This window comes from Danio aesculapii, chromosome 8 (assembly GCF_903798145.1).
Source record: "Danio aesculapii chromosome 8, fDanAes4.1, whole genome shotgun sequence".
NCBI classification, from domain to species: domain Eukaryota; kingdom Metazoa; phylum Chordata; class Actinopteri; order Cypriniformes; family Danionidae; genus Danio; species Danio aesculapii.
This window is the reverse complement of record NC_079442.1, coordinates 1,814,297-1,824,844: the sequence shown is the minus strand read 5'-3', so window position 1 is coordinate 1,824,844 and position 10,548 is coordinate 1,814,297.

The window sequence follows — 10,548 nt, the reverse complement described above, 5'->3', positions numbered from 1 at the left end:
ATGATGAACGCTTTGTTTGCGGAGTGATGAGATCTCGCCGTGTGGACAAATATCACTGCGGTATTACCGTATATTCACTTACCACGTAAAGATGATTGTTCTTTTGTGATGATGACAGTACATAATATTTCAACGCATACAGTTAAAGTCTGAGTTATTATGAATATTATTATTTCTGTTGATTCTGTTGACACATTTCTAATCAAAATATTTTAATAACTCTTTAATAACTGATTACTTTTCTCTTTGTCATGATGACAGCACATAATATTAGACTAGATATTCTTCAAGACACTAGTATTCAGCTTAAAGTGACATTTAAAGGCTTCACTAGGTTAATTAGGGTAAAGTTAGGGTAATTAGGCAAGTCATTGTATAACAGTGGTTTATTCTGGAGACAATCCAAAACTAATATTGCTTAAGGGGGCTAATAATATTGACCTTAAAATGGTTTTAAAATAATTAAAATCTGCTTTTATTCTAGCCCAAATAAAACAAATAAGAAGAAAAAATATTACAGGAAATACTGTGAAAATTTTGGGAAATATTTGACAAAGAAAATGACAGGAGGGTGAATAATGGTGAAAAATGGAACCAATGTGTTCTCTTTTTCTAATCCTAACAGCTTCATTTATCTGTAAATGATGAACGAGATCTTCAAATGAGATTTCACCATGTGAACATGCATTACTGCGGTGTTACCGTATATATATTCAGTCATTTTGTTCTTGGTTGAAATGTCAATGGATGAGTTGAACCGTGAGCGAAAGCTTCAGCATCATCTGACATTTTAAACCTGCTTTGACGTGATGATGGAAACCCTCATCTGACAGAAAAGTGGAGGAGTTTATGAAAACAGATCCAGAGATGTCAGATTTATTCAATATCGCGCTGATTCAGCTTTAGCTGTTGTCATGTTTTATTGATGTTCCGAACACGTCGTGTAGGGTGCTCAACATATGAGTACACCCCCTCATAAATCTCTCTTTTAAATTAATATATTCTATATGAAGCTTTACTATATTATATTAGTGCATATATACTCATTTTATTAGGTACACCTCACTAGTACCGGGTTGGACCCCCTTTTGCCTTCAGAACTGCCTTAATCCTTCGTGGCAGAGATTCAAGAAGCTACTGGAAATATTCCTCAGAGATTTTGCTCCATATTGACATGATAGCATCACACAGTTGCTGCAGATTTGTCGGCTGCACATCCATGATGCCAATCTCCCATTCCACCACATCCCAAAGGTGCTCTATTGGATTGAGGTCTGGGGACTGTGGAGGCCATTTGAGTACAGTGAACTCATTGTCATGTTCAGTAATCCAGTCTGAGATGATTTGGGCTTTATGACATGGTGTGTTATCCTGCTGGAAGTAGCCATCAGAAGATGAGTACACTGTGGTCATAAAGGGATGGACATGGTCAGCAACAATACTCAGGTAGGCTGTGGTGTTGACAGATGCTCAATTGGTACTAATGAGCCCAAAGTGTGCAAGAAAATCTCCCCCACACCATTACACCACCACCACCAGCCTGAACCGCTGACACAAGGCAGGATGGATCCATGCTTTCATGTTGTTGAGGCCAAATTCTGAGCCGAGCATCCGAATGTGGCAGCAGAAATGGAGACTCATCAGACCAGGCAACGTTTCTCCAATCTTCTATTGTCCAGTTTTGGTGAGCCTGTGTGAATTGTAGCCTCAGTTTCCTGTTCTTAGCTGACAGGAGCGGCACCCGGTGTGGTCTTCTGCTGCTGTAGCCCATCCGCCTCAAGGTTGGACGTGTTGTGTGTTCAGAGATGCTCTTCTGCAGACCTCGGTTGTAACGAGTGCTTATTTGAGTAACTGTTGCCTTTCTATCAGCTGGAACCAGTCTGGCCATTCTCCTCTGACCTCTGGCATCAACAAGGCATTTGCGCCCACAGAACTGCCGCTCACTGGATATTTCCTCTTGTTCGGGCCATTCTCTGTAAACCCTAGAGAAGGTTGTGCTTGAAAACCGGCCAACTATTCCAGCATACGTTTTACGCAGCAAATGCCCTTCTAGCTGAAACTCAGTACTGGGAAACACCCATACACACTCATTCACACACACACACTCATACACTATGGACAGTTTAGTTCATCAGTTCACCTATAGCGCATGTGTTTGGACTGTGGGGGAAACTGGAGCACCCGAGGGAGAACATGCAAAATCCACACAGAAATGCCAACTGGACTCGAACCAGCGACCTTGCTATGAGGCTACAGTGCTAACCACTGAGCTACCCAGATTTGTCATAATCACATGTAGTTATTATGCTAGGGTCGAGTTGAGTCAGACTGTTGGCTGTCAGGTTGAATGGGAGAAGTTGAGACGCATCCCAGAATGCTGTGGTGTTGGCAGTGTGACATCATCATGATCATCACAACACCTGCATCGCAACCGCACATGACTATTCATTCAGCTCGTAAAAGCAGAGTTCAGGACGCCCAAACATCACATATTAATGTATTCATCTGCTTTTATTGAAAGTTTTAGGTTCATTCAGGCTGCCAAAATGTCCTCTCGTGGTTAGACTCAATAAAGACCTGAAGTTTATCGTGATTAATAGTTTAATGATACATTTTTGTATTAATAAATGTCATATTTGTACTGTGCAAATCATATTTTAAAACTGTAGAGCTTTGTTTGTTAACATTTTATATTTAAACTTTATATATTTAAAGTAGAAATATATATTACAGGGCGGCATGGTGGCTCAGTGGTTAGCACTGTAGTCTCACAGCAAGAAGGTCACTGGTTCGAGCCCCGGCTGGGCCAGTTGGCATTTCCAAGTTTGCATGTTCTCCCTGCGTTTGCGTGGGTTTCCCCCACAGTCCAAACACATGCACTATAGGGGAACTGATGAACTAAATTGGCCTTAGTGTGTGTGAGTGAGTGACTGAGTGTGTATGGGTGTTTTCCAGTACTGGGTTGCAGCTGGAAGAGCATCAGCTGTGTAAAACATATGCTGGATCAGTTGGTGGTTCATTCCGCTGTGGCAACCCCTGATAAATAAAGGAACCAAGCTGAATAAAAACGAATGAATGAATGAATTTATGATGCATATATTTATACTTTATGATTATGCAAACTTGCATGAGCCACGTTGTTCAATATTTTTTAATTTTTTTTGTATTTATACTCATTAATTAATTAATTAATTAATTAATTCATTCATTTATTTCCCGACCCCTGGTATATTGCAATAAATGTGATGTAAAATGCCATTCAGACTCACATTATGAGCATTTAACACTGAATAAAGCACATGAGGTGTCCCTGAGCTGATCATTGTCAGTTTTCTGTTGTTCAGCTGTGGGAAACAGAAGCCGTTTCTAATATATTAATTCCAGGTGTTGATTAGGACAAAAACTCCTTTTAATATGGAGAATATTCCCTCTATTGCGTGCCGTTGCTTTTATATAGAACACATGTATAGATTTAAATCAGCCTTTAGGCTCGACACTCAGGCAAACTTCTGTTGGTGTCGTCAATCTGGCAACCTGCTCTTGTGTTTTGAGGTGTGCAATACCTAATTCAACCACTGGGTGTCAAATGTACACACTACACCTTTAAATAATTTGAAATATAATGATATATAATGATTTATGGTAATGGAAGGTTAGTTTGGGCTGCATAATACGATGTTTTACTTATTAAAAGCTATTTTTTTAAGTTAAATAATTTTATTATTTATATAATTTAACATTATTTGTCATATAACACACATTCACTTATACACACACAACAAACACACACCCACACACTCAGTGTTAAAGTTAGTCATTTGTTATTTTTCAAGTTACACACACTTACTTATGCAAAAATAAACAGACAGACACACACACTTGTACAGGTATATTTGGGGACTCTCCATCTCTGTAATGATGTTTCCACTGTACAGACTGTATGTTGTGTCCTCTTCCTCTAAATTTACCCCAAAACTCAGTACTTAGAAAGTAATCTGCCCTTTTATGATACTCATGATACTCAATTCTGTTTGATTAATGTTCTGTTTTCCTCATGTGGACTGAAAATATGTCCTCAAAAGCTCGAAATGTACTGGTGTTGCTATACTTGAGGGGACGTTTGGTCTTTACCATGTAGTAAATACCAGGACACATACACACATGCACTGAGTCACAAACCGATATGTGATTCACATCCTGCTTTGGGTCACGTAGTGTGTGTGTGTGTGTGTGTATGTATGTGTGTGTGTGTGTGTATTTGTTTGATTCATCATGTTTCAGTCATGGTCTGGATTTGTAAACTCCCCTAGGCGAATCACCTGATTTCCTGACACCTGATGTAATGAATCGTGAGTCGCAGCTCCACTGACTCTCTGTTATGTGTGTTGTGTGTGTGTTCAGTTCTCTAAGGTTCTGTGCTGCCCTCTGCTGCTTTAGCTCATACCCTGCTGAACACCTGATCAACAATAGCAGATCCTCTAATGACTGTTTTAGAGACATGATTTAGCCTTAGAGTGATTTTGTTATTTTATCTAGTTTATTTATATATTTTTTGTTAAATTAAATAAAATTTTTAAACTTTTTGTCCTAATTCAATTGTTTTATTTAATTTATTTTTAAATTTTTATTTTATTTTATTTCACTGGAATACTTTGCTCACTGGGTTTGCTCACGCTTTTTATCTTTATTTTATTTAATTTAATTTTTATTTTATTTTATTTTATTTACTGGAATACTTTGCTCACTGGGTTTGTTCATGCTTTTATATTTATTTTATTTTATTTTATTTTATTTTATTTTATTTTATTTTACTGGAATACTTTGCCCACTGGGATGGTTCACACTTTTATTTTATTTTATTTTATTTATTTTATTTTATTTTATTTTATTTTATTTTATTTTATTTCATTTTATTTTACTGGAATACTGTGCTCACTGGGTTTGTTCATGCTTTTATCTTTTATTTTATTTATTTTTAATTTATTTTATTTTATTTTATTTTATTTTATTTTATTTTATTTTATTTTATTTTATTTTATTTCATTTTACTGGAATACTTTGCTCACTGGGTTTGTTCACGCTTTTTATCTTTTTATTTTATTTTATTTTATTTTATTTTATTTTATTATTTTATTTACTGGAATACTTTGCCCACTGGGATGGTTCACACTTTATTTTATTTTATTTTATTTTATTCTTACTTTTTTCTTTATTTATTTATTTATTTATTTTATTTATTTTATTTCTTTTTTTTTATTCTAACTTATTCTTAATTTATTTTACTTTATTTTTACTTTATTATTACTTAATTTTTAGTTTTATTTTATTTTACTTAATTTAATTTAATTTTATTTTATTTTATTTGTTCCCACTTTATTTAATTTAATTTAATTAAAACTATTTTTATGCTTTTATTTATTATTCTTAATTTATTTTATTGTTACTTTTATTTTATTTTATTTTATTTTATTCTTACTTAATTTTGTTTTATTTTATTTTATTCTTTATTTATTTTATTCTTTATTTTATTTTATTCTTACTTACTTAATTTTGTTTTATTTTATTTTATTCTTTCTTTATTTTATTCTTACTTTCTATTTTATTTCATTTTATTTCATTTCATTTTTACTTTGCTTGTTCACAACTTGTTGTTTCAAACTGGAATTTCTTTCCTACATGGAACTCAAAGTGTTGCATTAATATTTTGGTTGCCAACTATCTTCAAAATTAATATTAATAAAATAAATATCTTTTAAAAAAATCTTCAGGTTTCAGTAAATGAGTTCAAGTTAAAGTAGAAGTGAGAGAAAGGGAGATGTTTGCAGTAAATAATAAGTTTAGTATATCTCAGACTGGGCTCTAGGGACCTCTAGGGGTCTTTTAAGGAAGTACAAAAACTTAGAGAGGTACTGTGTAAAAATGTAAGTATAAATAAAAATACAATGAAAAATAAAATCAACACGAATTAATAGATACACGTGTGATAAAAAATGTGAGTAATCCGATCACTAAACAATATTAAACCCTTGGAAATCAATGTTGCTTAAAGGGATAGTTCACCCAGAAAATGAAATCTACTTTCTATTTACTCAAACCTTTCAACCTTCAAACCTTATATGTTTCTTTCTTCTGTTGAACACTGAAGAAGATATTTTGAAGAATGCTGAAAACCATTGCCTTCCAAAATAAGAAAAACAAAATAGTCGATGGTTGCCGTTTTTCAGCATTCTTCAAAGTATCTTCTTTTGTGTTCAACGGAAGAAACTGATACAGGTTTGAAGGTTTTCATTTTTGACTGAACTAATAATATTGATTTAATATTGATTTTTCTTTTATTATTTCAGCCAAACTAAGAGAAATAAGACTCTTTCTCCAGAAGAAAATCATAGGAAATACTGTGAAACAATAAATACCTTTGCTCTGTTAACCAGCACGAACCACACAGAGAATTCAAATTTGATCGGAGGACTGTAATGTAGTGTTCAGCTGTAGATACGTGTGTGTGTGTGTGTGTGTGTGTGTGTGTGTGTGTGTGTCCTCAGATTGATCAGTAAGTGAACACAGAGTTGGCGAGCTAGAGAGCGTCACTGCTATGTGATCTGCTGCGTGACCCCGCATAACTCCCATCCCTCATCCATCATCCATTTATCCTCTACTCTCTGTGTGTTGTGTGTGTGTGTGTGCTGTGTGTGTGGTGTGTGTGTGTGTGTGTGTCTTCAGCTGCTGGTTTAACATTCATTCATTCATTTTCTTTTCGACTTAGTTCCTTATTTATCAGGGGTCGCCACAGCGGAATGAACCGCCAACTTATCCAGCATATGTTTTACACAGCGGATGCCCTTCCATTTGCAAACCCAGTGTTGGGAAACCCCCATACACTCTTATTCACACAAACACTCATACGGCCAATTTAGCTTTTTCAATTCCCCTATAGCACATGTGTTTGGACTGGTGGGGGAAACCGGAGCACCTGGAGGAAACCCACAACACACGGGGAGAACATGCAAACTTCCACACAGAAACACCCAAACTGACCCAGCCGGGACTCAAACCAGTGACCTTCTTGCTGTGAGGACACAGTGCTAACCACTGATTATTATCAATAATACCAAAATATCTAAACATTAAAACTTTGCAGGATGTTCAGCTGCTGATGACTGTAAACGCATCGTAACACTCCTGTGAAACGGCTCCATGCTCTTGCTCTGTGATGAATGGGTTGCGATCATGAATCTGGCCCATGCTAGTCACCCCGTTTGTGAACGCATGCTAACAGGAAGCGCAGCGCTGACCTCAGGGTCAGAGCAGCTGATTGTGTCATTCATCCAGCGTGAGCTAAGCTGAGGGTCAGGAGGATACGGCAAGGTCAAGGGTGACAGATGGGCTCTTCCTATTGGCCGATCTCCTGTTCATCAAGTTGATCACCCTATTAAAAATGACAAGCCAAGGTCAAACCCTACACACACACCCCCGATCTCACACACACCAACCTGTGTGTTGCTGTAATCCTGCCTTTAACACACACACACCACGCACAAACAACACTCACACACAGTGACATGCACTGCACACACTCAAATACACTAACACACAGTGATATACACACACACAAATACACTCTGCTCACACACACTCACATGCATATATATCTACACAAACACACCCCATGTTTATCTACATACACACACATAATCTCACAACAAACACACGTACACACACAGAAACACACACTGTGATACACGCACACCCATACAGACATACTCTAACACACACATATACAGCACATTTTTACATACACACACCCACACACACACACACACACACCACACACACACACACAAACACAACACACAAAAATACCTCTCTTACATACACACACACACATACTCTCTTAACACCACACAAACACACACACACACACACATACTTTTACACACAGTGACACAAACACACACACACACACAGATGCACATACTTTCACACACATTGACACAAATACACACACACCACATACTTTTACCCACATTGACACACACAACACACACACATACTTTTACACACAGTGACACAAACACACACACACACACACAGAATGCACATACTTTCACACACAGTGACACAAATACACACACACATGCCCATACTTCACACAGTGCACACACACACACCACACACAAACTACTCTCTCACATACATACACGTAATTTCTCACACCACACGCATACTCTCACAGACAGTGGACACTACACACACAGTAGTATACACACACGCACACAGTGACACAAATACACACACACACACACACAGCCCCTACTTTCACACACAGTGACACAAAGACACATAACACACACACACACACACACCATACTCTCTCACATACATACCACAAAACACACACACACACACACACACACACACACGTAACTGCTCTCCCCTGTTAGCAGTGTGTGAGGTTAATATTCTAATAAGATGATTACTACCAGAGCTCTAAACTCCTCTGAGTGAAGCGCAGCAGCGTCTCTGGTCTCTGTTGCTGTCCTAATGCTCTCCTCCAGGGGAATATCCAGTGTTCAGTGCTCTTACACCTCCACCACATCCTCAAGGTCACCATATTGTCCTCCGTCCTCTGATTGGTTCAATAACAAACGCCGCACATTCATAATAAACTCATCGATCCCACATTATTCCCTCAGGATTCCAAATAGCGCAGCATTAGTGTACTTGTGTGACGAGTGTGTGTGGAAAGAGAGGAGATTCTGCTGTATAGTATGCTTTGACAACCCATAATTCAATTGAAATCATTCTGGAGGTCACAGTTGGGTAAATATCAGTACGCTGGTTTAAATTCAATATATGCTCCGATTTCATTATTATAGTCGCTGTTTACTGTTTGACTGGGACAGCTATGACTTGAGACCTTCAGGATCTTCAGGTTAAGTTGATTCCTTTGTGTGTGCTGTGTGTGTGTGTGTGTGTGTGTGTGTGTGTGTGTGTGTGTGTGTGTGTGTTTCAGTTTGGGTGTATATTTACATATTTAAAATAAAATCTAATAATATATTATAACAGGGCATCATGGTGGTGCAGTGGATGGCACGTTCGGCTCACAGCAAGAAGGTCGTTGGTTCAAACTGGGTCAGTTGCGTTTCTGTGTGGAGTTTGCATGTTCTCCTCGTGATTGCGTGGGTTTCCTCCGGTGCTCCGGTTTCCCCCAACAGTCAAAGACAGGCGCTATAGGTGAATTGGGTAAGCTAGTGAATAGAGTGTGTTCTTTCTGTGATGGGTTGCAGCTGGAAGGGCACCCGCTGCGTTAAACATATGCTGGATAAGTGGCGGTTCATTCCCGCTGTGGCAACCCCAGATAATAAAGGGACTAAGCCGAAAAAAAAAATGAAAGGAATGAATGAATAGTGATAACACACACACATATGTATATATGTGTATATATATATAAATTAGTTGGTGGTTCATTCCGCTGTGGTGACCTCTGAAATAGAGACTAAGCTGACAGAAAATGAATACATACTTATTTATATAGGGCTACACGGTGGCTCAGTTGTTAGCACTGTCGCTTCACAGCAAGATGGTCACTAGTTTGAGTCCCAGCTGGGTCAGTGGCATTTTCTGTGTGGAGTTTGCATGTTTCTCCCCGTGTTGGCGTGGGTAATTATATATAATTATAATAAATAATATAATATATGAATTATATAAATATAAATTTAAACATATATATATTGTTATTTTTATTATTTTATTATTTAATTATTTAATAAATGTGTATTTTTATTTTATAACTTTATATGTTTATATTACTATTTTTATATGTTGTTACTATATTTTAAAGAAGACATTGCTCCACTAGATTCTGTTATAGGCATTGGCTTTATTAATTGATTGTATTTATGGGATTATACAAGTAATAAAATACTAGTAATCATGATAAAATGTATGATTGGCAGTATTCTATGGTCAGATTAAACTGAAAATAAAAAGTAAACGGACACATAATGTATGAACAAATGTCTTTTTAAATATTTTAATATATTAATATATCTATAAATGTGTTATCACATGTATAGCAGAACATTAGGTGTATTTTTTAAAGTAATAAACTACATTTATTAATATATATAGACCATATGTCATGTTATTTAGAATTATTAAATTAACAAAAGATTAAACACAACAAACAAATCTAAAACTATACTTCACTTTTTATCTTTGACTCTTATTTAGTTTATTCAAATATATTTTACACTCAAAGTACTTGTGTTTTTTTTTTTATCAATGCACGTTATAATGTATAATATTTAAATATAAACCCTTATATAACATATGCATGTTTTTAAATAAATAAAAGGCAGGAATTCCTTTCATTTAAAACAAAATTCATTTAAAACTAGACTTCACTTGTATTGTTTGGCTTTATAAAAACCTTTGACTCTTCTTTAGTTTTGTTCAAATATATTTTATAGTATTTTTAATATCAGTGTACAGGTTATGATGTCTAATGTATAAATATAAACCTGCATTCATTAGAATACATCATTT